At 47.1% G+C, this 19,515-nt stretch overlaps 1 protein-coding gene and 1 pseudogene across 4 annotated transcripts in view; one reads left to right on the top strand and one right to left on the bottom strand.

The window, feature by feature from the left end:
• ABR (ABR activator of RhoGEF and GTPase) overlaps positions 1-19,515 on the top strand; it is a 175,641-nt gene that overhangs the window by 56,604 nt on the left and 99,522 nt on the right. The gene's annotated exons all lie outside the window — the stretch shown is intronic.
• LOC120621125 (39S ribosomal protein L14, mitochondrial-like) lies at positions 5,075-5,474 on the bottom strand (annotated as a pseudogene).

Raw genomic sequence — 19,515 nt, forward strand, 5'->3', positions numbered from 1 at the left:
ATGTAACAGCCTCCTGTCACTAGGCGCAAGAAACCCCAACACATCCCTGATTATTTGTTCAGAGGCTGTATAAAGTGAGTGTCCCTAACAGGCCCAGGCCCCAGGCTTGTCTAAGGTCCATGCCAAATCCCAATTATTCCAGGTCCTCTTCAGATATATTAGTTTACACCTAATTAATTGTGCTATGATGTAATATCTTCCTTCTCCATGATTCTCTTCCTTCTTTTTCTTCATGATTCTCCAGAATAGATTTTTTTTTTCCTTTATAAAAGCATGTACTTATTAAAGATGAGAAAAATACCTAAAAGTAGAAGGGAAAGAAATCAATGTGCCCTTGTCCCACCCTCTGAGAAGAGCCTTCCTCTTTGTTCTTCTCTGTCTCCCAGCATCTGGCCGTGCAGTCCAACAGTGTGCTCTTGGCAGAGGTGAAGCTAGAGGCCAGAGCTTGACCTTGAACAGCCCCATGTCCCAGGACCCACCCTGGGTGCTTGTGCCAAGGGGGATGAATGGGAAAGAGGGTCTGGAAAGCAACAGGTGGCATCTCCCCTTCTCCAGCTGGCTCTTTCAGACGGGGTGAAGATCAAGTGCCTACAGCTTCCCTCTCCCAAGGCCATCACATGCCGCCCATCCTCACCCCAGCCCATTCCAAGAGCACATTCTGGAAGTCCCCATTGTTACAAGGGGCTGCCCCAGCCCTGTCCCAGTTTGTGACTAGAGATCAGTTTCTAGAACCCTCATGTAGGCAGCACTAGTGGCTCTGCTTGGCCCAAAGCCCAGATGGAAATCTTCCCCCTTCTTATCCCACCACAGGCCTCCCCTAGGTCCGCTTCTCAGTGTTGTGGTCTTTCCCCATTTTCCGAAGGTTAACTCGTTAATTCAGAGAGAAACCTGAGACTGAGAGCTTTGTCTGCTATTTCTGCTACCAGCTCCTTCCAGCTCTCTGCCATCTTCCTTTTCTCTCTGTCCCCTCCTCACAAGTCCCTAAGGGACTACTCTGTAAGTGCTCGTTGACAGGTTCGCAGAGGTTCATCCATCAGGAAACCAGAGTCCCCAACCTGGTTACTTACTGCCACATCCATCAAGGTCCGGCAGGAAACAGATGGCACACATGCTGGAGTTTAGGGAGAGCTTATAAACGGACTATGACCAAAATGTGGTCAGGGTGAGGGGCAGGGCTGATACCCACACCTGGAGACACAGCAGCCATGCGAGAGGCTTCCTGGCAAGAGCTGCAACCTTAGATGGCCCACAGTGAGGAGCTGGAGAGAAATACCCCAGCTTGACACATCTCCCTTCCTCTGATCTCTGCTGGGGTAGAAGGCAGGGCGGAGAAGCAAGGAGAATAGATCTGGAGGACATATTCCAGGAAACTAGCCTGTGCCCAGGTAAAATCATTCTAGCTGACTCCCTATCTGCAAAGCGAGGATTATAAATAACTGCCCCATATATGTCCTGGGGTTGTTGTAAAAATCAGCTAAGATAATGAATGGTGAAGATGTGTGTTTATCATACTGTTTTATACCAGAGTAAAGGATAATCGTTATTGACAAACACTTGCTGGGTACCCACCACAGAATGAGCCTACACATTCTCACTTCTGGGGAGCCTCAAATCTCCAAAGACTATGTGGGTAAAGGAAAAAAATTGCAGAATTGCAAAAGCCTGAGTTTGAATCCCAGAGCCCCGGCTTAATGTTTGTGTGACATCAGGTAAGTCACTTAATGAGCCTTTCTGCAGTGGAGATGCACTTACTGGGGTGGTTCAGGGTTCAGAGGAGAATGGATACTGGTCTCATGTGGGGGGTGGTGAGAGAACCTAACAGGTGTCCTTAGCCCAGTTGCAAAGATTTGACTTCTGGGTGAGTGGGGCTTTCTGAAAAGCCCAGGATGGGTGCTGAAGAGGATGCAAGGTCTGAGGGCCCCAGCCTTTGTGTACCTGGGAAGGGGTGGTGTACCTGGGCAAGGAGGTCTACATTGTTCTCTAGAAGGCAGTGAGGCCTGGCTGCCATCTGCCCACTTCTCTCGTCCAAGGCACTTGTCAGCAGTACTTCCTGGAGGCCGAAAGGGTAAAGAATAACAGCTCAATCAAGTGACAGTGTCTTCACTGGATAAGTGCCCCACCTTGGGAAATTTCCGTGTAAATGAAAATTTGTTGAGTGAGTGAATGAATGAATGAATGAATGAGCAAATGAATGTGGGGTTATTAGTCTGCATTACAGGTTCTCCTTAGAGCCAGAGAGAGCTGGATGTGAATATTGATTCTATGAAGTCATTAGGTCTTTGAACCTAGTAGGTTTCCTTATCTGTAAATTCCTGGCATAATTCATACGTATTGTGCACTTGGAAAGCTGACATTTGAATAAGTTCAGTTATGTGATGTGTGGAGAGCACTGGGCCCAAAAAGGCTCCCGTTGTTTCTGGCTGTGTTTGTGCTTTTCTCTGGGGCTCACCTCCCTGTCTCCATGCAAGGCTTGCTGTGGGTCTCTCTCCTCTCAGCCCTAAGGGACCTGTTCTCTCAGGACTGCACCCCGCTCCCTAGTGGCAGCCTCACTTACAGGGGCCTGCATCCCTTAGCTGAGTAGTCCCTGCAGTGGTCCCCAGGCTCTGAAGCATGGGTCCCTGGGTCTCCCCTCTCAGCTTCACTGACCCAGGCCCAAGATAAAGGAAATAACTTGTAGTATTAACAGTAATTACCATCGCTGACTTTTATTGAGTACAGGCACTGATCAGTTAGTTCTCCTGGACTCACTAGAGTTCTCATAGCTAGAATAGCTTTTCAATATAACTGATTTCCTTTGTAATCCTATGTATTTTATTCATTTCAAAACATTCCTCAGAGAAGGGACCATTGGCGTCAGCAAACTACCATGACCCATGGCACAAAAGAGTGAAGCGTCTTTGCTGCTTCCCAGAGGACTGTGAGTTCCAAGTTCCCTGCACTCTGAACTGAAGTTGGCCTTTCCTACGTGACCCTGGGCTGTGGCCACGGTGGTGGCCTTCACTGAGCTGGGAGGCAGGAGACCTGGGATTTTGTTTTAGCTCAGCCACATCCCTAATGGGTGACCTTAGGCACATCCTCAGTGCCCTTAAGTGTAAAATGTAATAGTTGGTCTACCCCCACATGGTGTTTCTATTTTATATGTGAAATATATATACGAAAGAGCATATAAAATGTCTGGACTTACAAGACAAACATCTGTTTGCCCTTCATTAAGCTTATAGAGACCACTGCAAGTCCTGAGAAGCTGCTGTGTGCCTCGCTGTATTAGTTTGCTAATACAAGCACTGCAGACTGAGACTTAAACAAAAGAGGTATGTTGTCTCACGGTTCTGCAGACCAGAAGTCCAAGATCAAGGTGTCAGCAGGCTTGGTTCCTTCTGAGTCCCTGAGGGAGAATCTGTTCCAGGCTTCTCTCCTAGATTCTGGTGGTTTATTGGCAATCTGTGGCATTCCTTGGTTTGTAAGTGCATCACCTCAATCTTTGCCTTCATCTTCACATGGTATTCTCCTCCTGTCTCTGTGTCCAAATTTCCACTTTGCATAAAGAAACCAGTCATTTTGGATTAGGGTCCACCCTAATGACCTCATTTTAACTTGATCGTCACTATAAAGACCGTATTTCCAAATAAGTCACATTCTGAGGTACTGGAGGTTAAGACTCTAACATATCTTTTTGCGGACGAGATGCAATTCAACTCATCACACTTACCCTCACTGCCCCTCCCCCTCATTGCAGACAGGGGTAACCACCACGCAGAATTTTATGTTAATCATTCTCTCCTTTTTTTTAAGAGCTTTACGACGTAGGTATGTTTCCTAAATAATATAACTGTGTAGTTTTGCTTACAATTTATATAAATAGAATCGGTGTCAGTATTTTTCTGTGACTTGCCTTTTTTTACTTAAAATTGTTTTTGAGTTTCATAGTTGTTCTTGCCGATAGCTCTAGATTATTCATTGTCAAAGCTGCATAGAATTCCATTAAGGAATAAACTACAGCTTATTTAGTAGGAACAATGGTATTCCTACATTTTTGGACAAAATCCATAGCAATTTTACAACATAATACACAGCATGTATATATGTATGTGTATGTGTATGTGTGTGTGTGTATATATTTTAAAGAAGCTTCATGAAACAATACCTATCCTTAGTATATGAGATGCTCCTTTTCAATCCATTCCAAAGGTGACCGGCCAAACTGCCTGATCCACTAACAGGACAACCTGCAGTGGCTGAATGCGCCCCCTCATGTGTCCGGCTTAGCAGCCCAGTGGTTCTGTGCCCAGCAGGCAGGCACAGGGCATGGCCATGCTGCTCTCACCAGGACTGTCTGCCTGTACACCTTTTGGCAAGAGATTTCTGTGCCTTCTTATTCTCATCCTTCCATCTGTCCTGACTGTTGGCTTCTCCCTGCTCCTACTGGGCATGTTCTAGCTGTGACCTTGCCCTTGTAGTCAGGTAGCAAGAAAGAGGGTAATGTCTGTGTGACTAGGTAGCAACTCTGTGACCTTGAGCAAGACTTCTCTGTGACCTCTCTGTGCCTGAGTTTTTTCATCTGCAAAATGGGGTTATTAATACCTACCTCATGGGGGTGGCGTGAAAATAAAATGAGTTAATTTATTGTGTAAGTGTGAGCTGTTATTACTGCGTGTCAGGGTCTAAAATCTAATTCTTTGCTAGCGTCTCTGGACACAATGGTTATATTGGGAAAAGGTCAAAACATTAGGTTAAAATGAGGTTGGAGTTGGATTAAAGAACTGGTTCTGGACTTAGGCTACCCATGTTCAGATCCCAGCTCCACCATTAACTAGCCATAGCAAGTTAGTTAACCTTCCTGCACCTCTGCTTATGTACAGATTGGGGCCAATGGTAGACCTCACCATACAGCTGTTGAGAGGATTAAATAAGTTAATGCACATAAAGCTTTATAGTACAGCATCTGGCTTCATTTCTAACTGGTTACCCAGCCGGAAACTCAGGAGATGGTTTTCTTTTTTTCTTAAGCATTAAAAAAGGTTTATTTTCTCCCTTGAACAGGACTTTGATACCCCATGTGAATGGAGCAGCCACCTGGCTCCAGGTTCTCTCTCTGCAAAGGCTCATTTCTTGGAACTGCTCCATTCATGAGCCTACTGCAGCCGAGGATGGGGCTTTCCCCTCACAAAGTGTGAGCATTTCAGAATACTCACCTTCCCTCCAGGGTAGGCTGGTGGAATGAGGTGTCTTAATTCAGATCCCCACAGAGCTCTCATTGTCCTCATTGAGGATCACATTGGAGTCAAACCTGTGGGTCATCGGGGCATAAGGCAAGCAATGATCTAAAATGAGTGTCTTTCCTTCTGTCCCTTGATGGCCAGCAGACGCCTACCCTATCCACCCCATTCTTGTTATAGATGTGGATACAATGAAGAGGAGGATGGTGTGGGATATTCCTTGGCACTGTTGTCCACCACACACACCTGAGTCACCATTTCTCCCCAGCCTTCCACAGTTAGTCAACCAGACCACCTGTCTTCTCTTGGCACCCCTACCCAGCCACCTTAGGGCATCCCCACATCAAAATCATGTCAGGTCTCCCTCCTGCTTAAAATCCTTCCATGGCTTCCCATTGCCTTCCTAGAGGGAGTCCTGCCACCTGGCATAGCCTTCTCCAGCCATGTCACTCTCCCCACCCCTCACCTTTCACTTATACCTTCTGCTTCAGTACCATCGACCCCCTCAGTGTTTCTCAAACTGTTGCTTCTTACCTCTGTGCTTCTCCAAATCTCCTTCCCTATTTGCTTGCCTGATGAAGACCTTCAAACCCAGTTCGCCATCACCTCCCTCAGGCAGCCCTATCTGACTCCCAATAGAATGAATCACTTCTGATAATATTCAATATCATATCGTCCAGTACATGGACCCTGGAGAAAACTGCCCTGGGTGTGAATCTCGGACTTCCCACTTACTAGCTGTGTGATCTTGAGCTAGTTACTTAACTTCTCTGTGCCTCTGTTTCTTCATCTGTAAAATGGGGGCTCTCAGAGTACCTCATTGTGAGGATTAAGTGAGTTGCTACATGTACCGGACACATAGTAAATCTGTCCACTGGATGTCAGCCACATGAAGGCAGAGGCTAAGTCTGCTTTGCCTCCCATTTGCGTCCCTATTGCCTAGCACAGAACCTGGCACATAGTAGATGCATATCAGTAGATGCATGTCTTTTGAATTAAGGGGAGCCATTTTTACCTTCCTTGGAGAAATGTCTATTCAGATCCTTTGTCTAGTTTTTAGTTGGGTTATGTGTCTTTATTGTTGAGTTGTAAGATTTCTTTATGTAGTCTAGCTAGAAGTCCCGTATCAGATATATGATTTGCAAATATTTTCTGATCTGTGGGTTGTCTTTCCCCTTTCTTGATGGTGTCCTTTGAAGCACAAAGGCTTTTAATTTTGATAATTATCTATGTTTTCTTTTGTTTGTGCTTTTGGTGTCATGTCTAAGAATCCTTAGCCAAAACCAAGATCATGAGTTTTACTTTTATGTTTTCTTCTAAGAGTTTTACAGTTTTAGCTCTTACATTTAGATCTTCAATCCATTTTGAGTTAATTTTTGTGTATGGTATGATGTAAGGGTTTAATTTCATTCTTTTGTAGGTGGCTATCCAGTTGTCACAGTACCATATGTTGAAAAAACTATAAAATGGTCTTGGCACTCTGTTAAAAACCAGTTGACCATACATAGATGTGTTTATTTCTGGACTCTCAAATCTACTCCATTGACCTGTAGATCTGGAAAGCCACTGGGAACTCTAACAGTTTACCCTCTCTGCCCATCTACTCTCAGCAGTCCGGAGGCTCCCACAGGATATGTTATCGGGACATCCCACAACTGAATGCCATCTCCCTAGTCAGTGGCCCCTGGAGATAATCACTCCCTGCATCTGTCAGGGTGACCACTGAGAGAGCCCAATGTGACTGGGCCCTGAGGGCACGCAGGGGAGGGTGCCGTGGAGGCGTGCTTTCCCTCCCTCTACCCGCGCGCCTGCACATCTCCTCCCAGAGCAGGGTGCAAGGTCCCAGAGCAGGACCTGTTTGTGCCAAGGCCCAGCTCCTGATTGGGTGGATGCCCTTGATGTGGGCCAGGTAGGAGGGAGCATAGGCGGGAAGTGGCTGTTAGGGTGGAGAAGGGCGTGAGGCCTGCAGGAGGGAAGCATTCCTGGCACTAGAGGCATCTTCGGGTGAACAGCGGCCTTGGGAGGGAGAGCCCTGCATTCATGGGTAGGCACCGGGAACTGCAGCGGGCCATTAGCATCGTCAAGCTCTCTTTCTAACATGACTTCTGTTCCTGTTTCCTTAGTGTGTGTTTGGCGGGGAGGAGGTGGCGAGTGGGTGGCTTGACCTCCCTTTTTCCTGTTTGTTCCGTGAAGTTGGGGGACTTAGATGCTTTAGGAGGTTGGGTGGCTCTTGGCCAGTATATCCTCAGTATAGGGCTGTTCACATCGACTCCAGCCAGTGAATAAGACTCTCCATGGCAGCCAGAGACTCTTGTGGAGTAGGATAGAGAGCTGGGAGGATGGGGTACAGTGGTATCCTGGGGACATTTTAGCGTGAAGAGGAGTTCCAGATTTATGGGTGCTTTAATGGCAACTATGGCAGAGACAGTACTTAGCAGAGAACGGTAAAGCTGCACCTGTTGAATTCTGAAGAGCTGAGCTGCCTGTGGGCTGAGGGAATCAGGGGTGCTCAGCTGGTAGGGTGCTGCTGGCTCAGAAGGTGGAAAAGGTAGCGGAGAGGCCCATGGTACAGTCTGTCTCACCGTCCTTCAGATCTCCTAAGGCCTTGGAGATGAATCTTCCAGAAGCGGCAGCCACTGCAGCAACACCACGTTTGTTAGGGACATGGGAGGGGAATCACTGCTTCCTTTAGGGCTCACAACCCTTGGATTGAGCCCTCAGAACAGAACTCAGGGAGGAGCAGAGATTTCTGTAAGGCTTGTGCCCCTCTCCTCCCTCTGCATTTGTTCTCCCCGCTCACCCACCCCCGAGTGAGAACAGAGCTGTGTGAGCTAGGTTGGAGTTGCTCACTGCCTGAGAATTGCATCAGCCCCGCCTAGCAGGCAGGAGCAAGAGCCTGTTGCTATGGTGACCACTAGGCTTCAGACCAGTGAGAAGGATGAGTTAGTCACAGGGTGTGGTTTTCCTGCCTAGCGATGCTGTCATGTGATAGGCACACGGGTCTGTGAGCCTGTATTCCCAGCCTTTCCACGGGGATATGTGTCATCTGCTTAGGTGGGCACGCACGATAGGGCAGCTGCTCCAAAAGCTATTGACTATGTTGGCATGCGTGACCGGAGAACACAAGTGACTCTCTTGGCCCTTCTGCCTAGTTCTGGGGGCAGTGGATGATTTGACCAAGTAAACCAGATTCTAGGGGAAGGGAGGGGTCCAGGAGGCAGTCTGTTACCCAGAGCAAGGGCTGCTCTGAATCTCAGCTAATAAAACCTACCCAGGCTGCATCGTGAATTTTTTTCTAAACCACCCGATAGAATGCATCATTTTGCTAAAGATAACAACTGCTCGACCAGGCCAGCACAACACCTCGAAATCAAATCTCTTCTCTCAAATTTTGCCCATAATGGGAAAGGAGGTTAAAAGTCCATGTTCCAGCCACAATGAGCACCTGCTGTGTGTCAGACACTGCACTGGACACTGCCTGATCATCTTATCTCCTTACCTCTGTACCAGAGATTAGGTAATGCTGTCCCCGTTTTTCAGAGGAGCAAACTCAGGGACCTAGAGAGTTTAAGTGACTTGCCCAAAGAGTTAAACCTAAATCTTTGGGTTTCACATGTTCTTTTGGATTCCAGATGCCCTGGAACCAGCAATTCTTGTCCAGTAAAGAAATACACTGTGCATCTTCTGGTGGAAAAACCATGGTAGTCTCTCCCCAGAGGAAAACACAGGTTCTTTGTGGGAAATGGTTGACTGGAGCTATTTCTGATTTCTGGTCGGGAAAAAGGAGAGATGAAGCCATCGCCTGTGGGCAGAGGAAAACCCAGGAAACAGTTGGTGAGGTCAGGGCAGGACACTGACAGAGCCCAGTCCTGGTACATAGACTGAGGTTGGGATTTTTGCCTGGAGCCCTCTGGGGGTGAGGACTAATTGTCAGATGAGTTCTCAGCAGGGAGGAGTTTGGGAACTGGTCCAGGGTAAGATGTAGAACAAGAGGAGAACTAGGGCCTCTGCAAGAGCCTGGCAGTCCTAAGATCTGACTTGCTGAGCTTATTAGGCTTAGTAATAGTAGTTAGTACTTAGGTGGTGCTGGCACTCTTCTAAGTACACTTTAGATATAATTACTCGTTTCATCCTCACAGAAACCCTGGGAGTTTGGGTGCTAATATTCCATTTTGAAAATGAAACAGAGGCACAAAGAGGTTAAGCGAGTTGCCCAAGGTCACACAGCTGGTACGAGGTAGAGCTAGGATTTAAGCCTAGGCAGTCTGGTTCCAGAGCATGGGCTCTTGACCAAAATGTTCTACTGTTTCTGCTCTTAGCTTCTGGAAAGATGATAATAAGTTAGTTTGCATGATCCACATACACACGCGCGTGCACACACACGCGCGTGTGCGCGCGCACACACATACACACACACACACACGCTGTACATATACCAGCAATGGGTAGGAAGGCTCAGGGCTGCACTTGTGAGCTTCTGTTTGTTGATGACTGCACCCTGTGCATTTGTGGGAGCCCAGGGAGACCTGTACCTGTGTGTGAGTGCCACTCCCTTTTTCCCTTCCTGCCTTCATGGTTCCCAGGAGGCTGGGTGTTCTGCTCCCTCTGGTATAGAGCTGCAGAGGATATTGCTGCAGACTGCTACTTATTGCTTTCCTAACCCTGTTGAAGGGCCCCAGGCTCCCAGGAAGGAGCTCAGATCTAAGGCTAAGAGTGGACAGTGGCCCCAGGAGGAGCAAGCAGTAAAAGTGGGAGCACGGTTGCTATATGTGTGGGCTGTTCTCTTGTGCCTCTTTCGGTACTTGGGTAACCTGTGTGCTGCCCACACAATGTTCATCTGCCTCCAGCCTCTGAGAAGACATCAGACAAACTGGGCTTCCTTTCAGTGTCTTTCCCAGGGCCAGGATTGTGGGGGGGAAATAATAATGATCTCAACAGCAATAAACACTAATATTACTTACTACATTATTTGCTAAAGGCACTATTCTTAGTTCCTTTACTTGAACTAATTTGTTTAACTGTCGCAAAAGCTCTATGAGATAGTGTTATTATTATTATTTTCATTTTATAAAGGAGGAAACTAAGACACAGAGATGTTAAGCAAGTTGCCCAGGGTCACACAGCTAAACCTGGAATTTGAATTCAAGTAGCCTGGCTCCAGAGCTCCTACTACCTGGCTCCAGAGCCAGTACTACGTCCATTCATGGCTCCTAGAGGACGCCTCTAGACCCTGTGACTCTTCTCTTGACCGCAATTCTTGATTTCATTTTCCTGAGATGTGACTAGGATGTGCCCACTTGCCTGCTTGCATTCTATGCATGAGATGTGGCCTTTGACACCAGCCAAGCCCTGGTTTTTGTGGGGACTGTGCCCCTTCTCTCCTCTCATTCTCACATGTCCAGACATAGAAACGACCATTTCCAGGAGCTCTCCTGGGAGCAGAGGTAATTGACCTTGGCCACTGATGCTCTGGCCTCATTCTGCCAGTCTGCTTGCACACAGATGGTCCTAGTGTAAACACCTGGGGCAGGGCAGGTCCCGCTAGTCCTGAGGGCCCTGTTGCCTGTCTCTCTCAGCCTGCCCTCTCTGGCCTGTGGTCTACAGACACTCTTGTTTTGAGGGCCAAGTTGAAACATCTCTTTTCCTTTTCACCAGCCATCCACTGTCAGCCCTTGGGCCATGTCTGGTCCTGAACTTGATTCTTGAAGGAGGCTGCCTTCCAATGGGAGGTAAGGCTGGCATCTCTCGCTGGGAGGATGGAGCTGTGTGGATCTGAGTGGAGAACTTGGAAGGTGGCAGAGGGGTAAGGCAGAGCCAGGGAAAACAGTGACCTGGGGGAAGTTTTGTTTCTAGCCATGACTCCTGGGGTTGTTCTACATGCTCCCTGAGACATTGCCAATGGCATAGGTTGGGTGTAGGGCAGGTTGAACTCTGTTGTAGGTGCCCAGGTGCTGCTAGATGGGGGATGGAGTATTGGAATTGGAGCTGACAATGTCTGGCAGCCCCAGCCTAGGTCAGAACCAGGCTTGTCTTGTGCCAGGAAGTTGGCCGCAAAACAGAAATGAGGCCAACATGCCTTTGTAACTCAGAAGGTGACTCCAAACCTCTCTTTGGAAGCTAAGTGGGCTCTGGGCCTGATTTAGTCCCCTCACCCCCAGCTAATCCCCATGAAAGAATTTCTTTCTCAGGTATTGCTCCTTCCCTGCCTTTTTGTTTTTGTTGTTACTGTTATTATAATTTATTCTACTTTTTTAATTGTATAAAATACACGTAACATAAAATTTACCTTCGTAATCACTTTTAAGTGTGTAGTTCTGTGACATTAAGTGTATTTACATTGTTGTGCAACCATTACCATCATCTATCTGCAGAATGCTTTTTGTCTTGCAAAACTGAAACTCTGCACCCATTAAACACTAACACCACCTTTTCCCCCAACCCCCAGCTCTTGACAACTATCATCCTACTTCCTGTTGCTATGAATTTGACTCCATAAGTACCTCATATAAGTGGAATCATACAATCTTTTTGCAATTGCTTATTTCACTTAGCATAATGCCCTCAAGATTCATCTGCTTTGTAGCACCTATAGAATTTCTTTCCTGTTTAAGGCTGTGCAATATTCTATTGTGTTTATAGATCATATTTTATCTGTCTATTCATTGATGGACACTTGGGTACTTCTACCTTTTGGCTATTGTGAATAATGCTGCAATAAATATGGGTGTTTCCCAGCCTCTTTTTGGCTTGCTTCATACATCATCAATATGCCACCCTTGGAGCTTAGTCAGGGATGGGCCTACTGACTTGGCCCTGGGAAAGTTGGTAGGTCACTAAGTTGATGGGGAAGGCTTATCCCTCTGTTGCCAGCTTCTACCAAAACACTAGGCTGAGGACATTCCAGATTTCCTTCTTCTCTGCCCTCAGAAGAGGGTGCTGGGTTCCTGGTTCTCTCCTGAACAGGGGGAGGGAGGCTGTGGTTTACCATGAGCCCAGCGTGAGTGGTATTAAGAGAAAACAGACTCTCATGCATTGGGAGGTGCATGTGGAGCTTCTTGGAGACTGGAGCTGGCTGGCTGACCTTACAATGAAGAGTTGGGGGTGTATTAGGATAGGCTGGTTATGCTGTGGAACCAACTTAGTTTTGAGATCTCCATGACTTAACACAAGCAGAGTTTACTGCTTGCTCACACTGATCCATCACAGGTAGGCAGGGATCTCCGTTCCACATGGTCACTCAGGGACCCAGCCCAATGGAGGCTGCACCGTCTGGAACGCAAGGTCATTACAGCAGGGGAAGGAGAATGGAGAATTGTGCATGAGGGCTGACTAGAGCAGTGGGAGTCAGAAGGTGTCAGGGCCTTAGGGAGGTGTGTCTGTCTGTGTATGTATCTGTGTGTGCCTCTGCATGTGTATATTTGTGTACATGTGCACAAAAAGTAGAAATGAGTTAGCTGAATGACCCTTCCCCAACTCAGCCCTCACCTGGCTTTCTTTGCACCTCCCCTGAGGAAAGGTGATATTTTGGGAAAAAGCCAGTGACTTGTGGAGGTCCTCTCATCTCCTCTCAGTGACAAAAGGAAGCTGGAACAGACAAAACCAGATACTCTAGAGTTGAGGGGAGAGGAGAAGGATGTAAATTTTGAGGTGCCCTCTTATAGCCCTGTTTAATAGGAAGAATTATTTTTAAGGTCCAGGGAGGCTGTAGCCAGCAGCCTGAGTTGAATGCCAGTAAGTGTGCCTTCTGATAGCAAGGGGCAGAGGCGCAGGATATTTCTGTGGGTGTATGTGTGAGGATGTGCAAGACTGTGCAAGTTGAGAATGTCTTGGCTTACTTCTGCAGAGAGGGGCAGGAGCCTGGAGACACTCGGCTCTGGAATTGAAGGAAACCCCCAGTATGGAAGGCAGGGATGATAGATTCTGATCCTGGCTGTCACCAACATGCAAGGTCACTCTGAGAGTCTTACTGACCTCTCTGGACCTTATATTACTTATCTGTTCTCTGAACTGTCTCTTCCTACTTCTCAGCACTAGATTGAAAATCATTTAATTTTTCATAAATACCCTAAGGACTCATGAAACCATATACGGGAGAGGGGCTCTGAGGAGGCCATCCCAGGAGAGTGATCAGTGGGAGTGGATTTGAAGGTCACTGTCGTAATTGTCCTTTGATTCTCTCTCCTCATTTCCTCCTGGCTGCCCCGCTTCCACCTCTTTGGAGCTTGAGCAGCATTTTCCATCAGCATGTGGGGAAAGGAGGAAGAGCCTTAAATCAGATCAGTCCAGGATCATTCCTTGTTATCAATTCATGACCCTTCAGAGGGGAAGGAGGAGGCAACTTAAAGCTGTTAACTCTAACAAGGGTTAGAACTCCTGTAAGATTTGTCAGGGTGATCTCCTGGCCCCAGACCCTAAATAATTGATTGGCTGTTGTGGGAAGAGATTAGGAGAAGTCTTAGGGGCTTGTATCAGCCAGTGTGTAGTTATCATGGATCTGCTATGTGTGAATACTGTCTCGAGTGCCACAAAAAATTCGAAGAAAATAGAAGAGGGCCGTGCTTGTTCTTCAGACTCCTGCCACCTAGTGGGGAAGCCAGAATATGCCAAAGGCCAAATGAATAGGAACTTGACTTTGTAGAGGATTTTTTTTTGTTTTTTGTCTGCTTGATAGAATGCTATACTGTTTGTGGATTACTCTTCTTGTCTGGTATCTCTCATTGCTCTTCATAGCAGCCCTGTGAAAGGGGCAGGGCAGCTGTGTCATCCCATTTACAATGAGAAAGTGGAGGCTCCAGAAAATGAGCAACAATGGTCATCTGGCCATTCTGCACCAATAAATATTTCCATATATTTAGTAGGCATATAACTGCCTTTCCTACAGTAATTAGGAATTTTAGGCCCCTCTGCCTAGATGAGAGATTATGTCAAAGTACAAAAAACAATGAACTTGGTCCAAAGAGAGAGTTGTGACAGTTGTTTTTTAGCCAGGTGGCCAGGGACAAGACCTAGAACCTCTTTCAGCCTGTTTTACCCTGTGTAAAATGGGGGTAGTAATACCTACTCTGACAGCCTCCCTGGGTTGTGAGGATGAAATGAGATCCCGGCTGTGGGCTTGCTGTATACACTGTAAATCACGGTGCAGATATTAGCGTTCCTAGGCCATCCCTGAGCCTGGACACTGATGCAGCCGCTCTCCCTTCTTTGCTTAGGGCCAGCTGGCAGGTCCTCATCCCCTCACCTGCCACTTCTGACTCTGCTGCCGATTCCCAAGACCTAGGATTCCTTTGTTTCAGGCTTTGGAGCCCTGGATTCTCCAAGCGGCTAGGATCCCTACCTCCCTCGCGGAGGGAGCCTGAAAGATGGAGGAGAGGCTGCATCTCCATGGCAACTAGAGAGGCGGAGCCGCACCCTGGGGGGCGGGGCTTGAGTCTGTTTCCAGCAGCGGGGGCGGAGCCTGAACAGCGCTTCAGCTTTGCGGCCGCACCTCCAGGAATGAGCGGCCGCGTCTCCTCTGCCCGTCTTTCAGTTGTCCCTTTGCCTGGTTATTGTCCCTGTTCCAGGCCTGCCTGAAGGCCTGGAGGTGAGGGGGGGTGGTGCTGTCCCGTGATCCAGGCAGTTGCTGTAGGCCAAGGCCGAAGACCCTGCGTGAACAGGACAGAGGCTGCGCTCCCTGCCTGCCTTTTCCGTCTGTTTCCTTCACCTCTTCCCAGGCAGACCTCCCAGTCCTTCATGACTTAATTCAATCCCTGCCTCTTAAAAGAAACCTCTCCTGCACCTCTCATACAGCCCCTGGCTGATGGCTTACTGGGCTGTTTCAGAGTTTAGTTACATTCGACTTTAAAGGCGGTCCTTGACTTAAACTGGTGGTTCTCAGCTTTATAATACATTAGGGTTACCTGGGGAGCTTTTAGTAGCCCTGCTGCCCCAACCACCCCACTCAAGTTCAATATGCATCTCTGAGTTGAGACACCAGTAGTTTCTAAACTCCCCAGGGGATTTCATTGTGCGAGGAAGGTTGGAACTGGTGTCTTAAAGTTTAAGATGGAAACTACTCGGATAACTGGTGATGCCTGGCTTGTTTCTGGGCCTGCGGAACTTAGGCTAGCCAAGTCGGCTGATGGAGGAAGGCTTGCCAGAGCTTAGCCCAGTTGTGTGTTTCCAAAGCCCTGGTTTTGTTTTGTTTTATTTTGTTTTGTTTTCAAGAACTAGGAAATTCCTGAGGGCACTTACTGCTCAGAAGGACAACTAGGGTAGAATGATCATAGGCTGGGCTGGGAGCCTTGCTTATGCATATTTTCTCATTTTGACTCCACAAAACATTCATGAGGTATAGACATTGTGTGTTAGCCCCGTTTTATAGATGAAGAAACTGAGGCTCTGGAAGTTGAAGTAGCTTACCCAAGGTCACATGGCTATTAAGTAGTGATACTGGGATTGGAACCTGAATCTGACTCAAAGCCTGTGCTCTTGACCACCATGCTGTCCTGGCTCTCCATCCCCTCCTCCATCAGTCATAGAGCAGGGGGTGCTGAGAAGATGGCTGGTCTCTCAGGACGCCTCACTTGGTGCCATGCCATGACTGAGGAGTTCCCAATGGTATTTCCAGTGTCAACTGAGGTCACAGGGTCTTGAAATTGTCTAGCCCACTCTCCTATTCCTTCAGCCAATCTGTTCTGCCAGATGCTGCTCAAGTTCTTTAACCTGTATGATGCATTTAATGTCTCGCAACCGGCCTGTGTTATCCCTGTCTCAAAAATGAGAAACTGAAGTTCAGAGAGGCTCAAAGCCAACCAGCTGGTGATCCACAGAGCTGATAAACCCAGTTCTCCCAGTTCTGCAGCAGCCCATCTCCGGCATGGGTGAGAAGACCCTGGACTCTGAGTCTGCCTTGGAGTCTTGGATTCCACCAGATTGTGGGGAGGCCAAGTTTCATAGCCCTATGTGCCCCTCAGCTGTGTGAAGGAGAAGAAGGTCACTGAAGTGGTTGTCAGCCTTTATAGTGACCCTAACTGCTGAGTCCAGCCATCATCCTGGCCTGCTGGGAATATGAGGAAGACCCAGCTTGGTTTAATAGGAATCTGGGGGGAAATGGGCAGATCTGTGTACCTCCCGGTAGAGGGGTTGACATCAGGAAACCACAGGCTTTGATCTAGTGCCTGGCATCCAGGGGAGATCTGAGCAGGGAGTGGAATCATTTTCTGGGAGTTAGTGACAGGAATGGCAAGTTGGGAGGACTCTACCCATGGAGAAGGAAAGCTCCTGGAACCTCAGCATTAGCTTCACCAGTCTGTTCATCAGGGCCCTGAACAAAAGGGCGCAGTCCTGCCCTACTCCTTTGTAGCACTGTTCCCCTCGCTGGGAACTGCCTCTTCCTTCCTCTCCTCTTTCATTTCTATCAGGGCACACTCAGACCTTCTGCCAAATGGACCTCTTCCTTCTCCAGACTTTGATACAGGTTGTTTCTTCCACCCATGGGGCCTGAGAAGAACCCACCTATGTGTTTTTTTTCTTTTTTCTATTTATCCGAGTCCTACATAATATAATGGTTAAAACACAGGTCATGGAGTCAGACCAGCTAGCTATGTTCAATCCAGTTTTCCACTTAGCCAGTAAACCTTGGGCAAGTGACTTAACTCCCTACATCTTCACTTCCTCAGTTGTAAATGAGAATCATAATGGTAGTACTTACTTGGTTTTTAAATTTTTCTGCAAAACTTTTTAAAGTGCACCAATCTTAAGTATACAGCTTAGTGAACTTTTACTAGGCCTACTTGTACAACCACTACACAAATCAAGATAGAGAATGTTTCCAGCACCCCAGAAAATTCTTTGATGCCCCTTTCCTGTCAATACCCACTGCCTCCTGCTGCTTACCCCAAGTTCACTGCTGTCAACTTCTGTCACCATCTGTTTTGCCTGTTCTTGAACTTCATAAATGAAATCCTACACCTGTGCTCTTTTGTGTCTGATTTCTTTTGCTCAATACAATGTTTGTAAGATTCGTCCATCACAAGGTTTCTCTGAGATAGTACACAGCCCAGGGCTTGGCACAGTCACAAATGACAGTGAGCATGCTCAGGGCTACACTGGGAGATCTTGGAGGAACGGACTCTTCGTACTGTTGCTCTGTCACCACCGATGCAGCTCATGGCATACAGAGAATTTTGATGTTCTCTGAAGACTTTTGATGCTGCTTCAGTGGGAATAATGGTCAGACAGACCTGGGCTTCCCTTAGCAGATCTCCTCCGCCCCCATCAGTTCTAGGGCAGAAAATAAGTTTATCACCTAATAATCAGCCATTGTACCACCCCCTGCTGGGAGGGCAGGGACATTCCACACCTAGAATTTTATCTTGCACCTACAGGTTCTTAGAGTATCCAAGAAGAGGTTGGCAAGATCCCCAAAACTGCCCTCAGCATCTGTTTTAGGAGTTGGGAGTACCAGGCTGTATTCTGGATGTGTCCATTGGTCACCAGTGCCAGATAGTCTCAGGGAAAAGTTGTAAACAGCTTGATACCTGTGTGCCTCCAGCTGTTTGGGCACCCCTTTCTCCCTCCTTGTACCTACTAGAGCTTAAGATGATAGTAATGAGGGCTGGTCATTTGGATTTGATCACAGGCCAACTCTTCACATTGCCCCCAAAGAGCATGTCTTCTTGGTCTGTCATTGTTGGCTCATATCCTGTCATCTGGCACAGGCTCCATCCATTACAGGCTTGAAATAGGTAACCCTATGTTCGCATGCAGCCCCAATCTATATTACTCCTAGGAGATCTGGAGGTCACAAGATTCTGCCTGCATTGTAACAACAGAGAAACATATGAATCAGGAGGAATTATCTAAGGTTGGCGATATTCGGTAATGATAGCTGGCAAGACCCTACCACAAGGATGGTCCAGATCAATGATCCCCACTGGATCCTGCCTAACTCTTAGCTCAGCTCAGGAGTGCTGGTCTGTGCCCACTTCTCCAGTGCTTTCTGCCCCCTCACCCTCCTGCTCACTCAGTGTTCTAGCCATGCCGGGCTATTTATAGTCCCCTTAAGGGGCCCTGCTGTTTCACACTTTGTGCCTTTGCCAAGCCTCTTCTTGTTGCCTAGAACTCTGCTCCCGTCCCCCATCTGCCTGGCAAGCACCCACACATCTTTTAAGATGCAATTAATAATAATAATATAGCAGCTAAGATTTATTGGGTGCTTACTATGTGCTAAGTGCTTTGCATGCGTTATCCAGTTTAATCCTCACAGCATCCCTGTGTGCTCAGTCCCTTCGTCATCTTCTTTTACATTCATTGGTTTAGTCACTATCCATTTATAAGCAGCTGCCTTGTGCCAGGCACTATTCTGAGCATAAAGAGATTAAGAAGTGATGGAGCCTAGATTGGAACCTGTGTGACCCCAGCATCCTTACTCTTAGTCACAGTGATAAACCACTTCCCTTCAAGTATCATCCAAGCCCTTCCAGCCATCCCCTCACCCACACTGTTGCCTGCTCTCTTCTCTCTGTCTCACCTGTGACGTACTTCTGACATAGTAGTATCTAGAATGTTTTATTGTTTATTGGACTGCCTTCCTTTACTGGCTATAAGGGTACCCCTTGGGAATATGTTCATTTTAAGTGGCAGAAAACCCAACATAGGGGCTTATATTTCCCATTTGGAAAGAAATGAGGTAAGCTGTTTCTAGTGTGGCTCAGTAGCCTGACAGCATCAGTTCTTTCCTGCTCATTTCCTCATGGCAGCAATATGACCACTGTAGCTCCAGTCATCGCATCTGAGTTTAAGGCAAGAAGTCCCTTTATTAATTATCAAAGTAAAGGCCTTGCCAGAGGTCCTATCATACTTCATTTGGGTCTCATTGACCAGAACATTGTCAAACTCCTAGTTGTAAAAGAGGCAAAGAAGGTGGGTATCTTGTTGAGGACTGGGTTCATTGCCACCTCACATAAAACCAGGGTAAGATAAGCAGAGAAGAAAGGAAGATGGATATTGGATAGGAAATAAACAATGTCTGCTAATGTCCTAGAGAGCAGAGACCATCTATTAATTTCTTTCAAATTCTCAGAATCTGAATGCTTTATCGTTGTTTCATATTGTTGCCTTGCAGGCTTCATTCTATGCACTTATGAACATTTTTATTTTTTTAAATATATCATACTGTATACACATTAATTTCCCTTTTTACTTAATAAGGTGATGAACATCATCCATATAATTTTTTAAATCACCCGTATAATTTTTAATGACTACATAGTAGTCCATCTTGGAGAAATACCATAATTTACTCAACTAATCCCTATAA

Source organism: Pteropus medius, unplaced genomic scaffold (genome assembly GCF_902729225.1).
Source record: "Pteropus medius unplaced genomic scaffold, Ma_sr-lr_union100, whole genome shotgun sequence".
NCBI lineage: Eukaryota > Metazoa > Chordata > Mammalia > Chiroptera > Pteropodidae > Pteropus > Pteropus medius.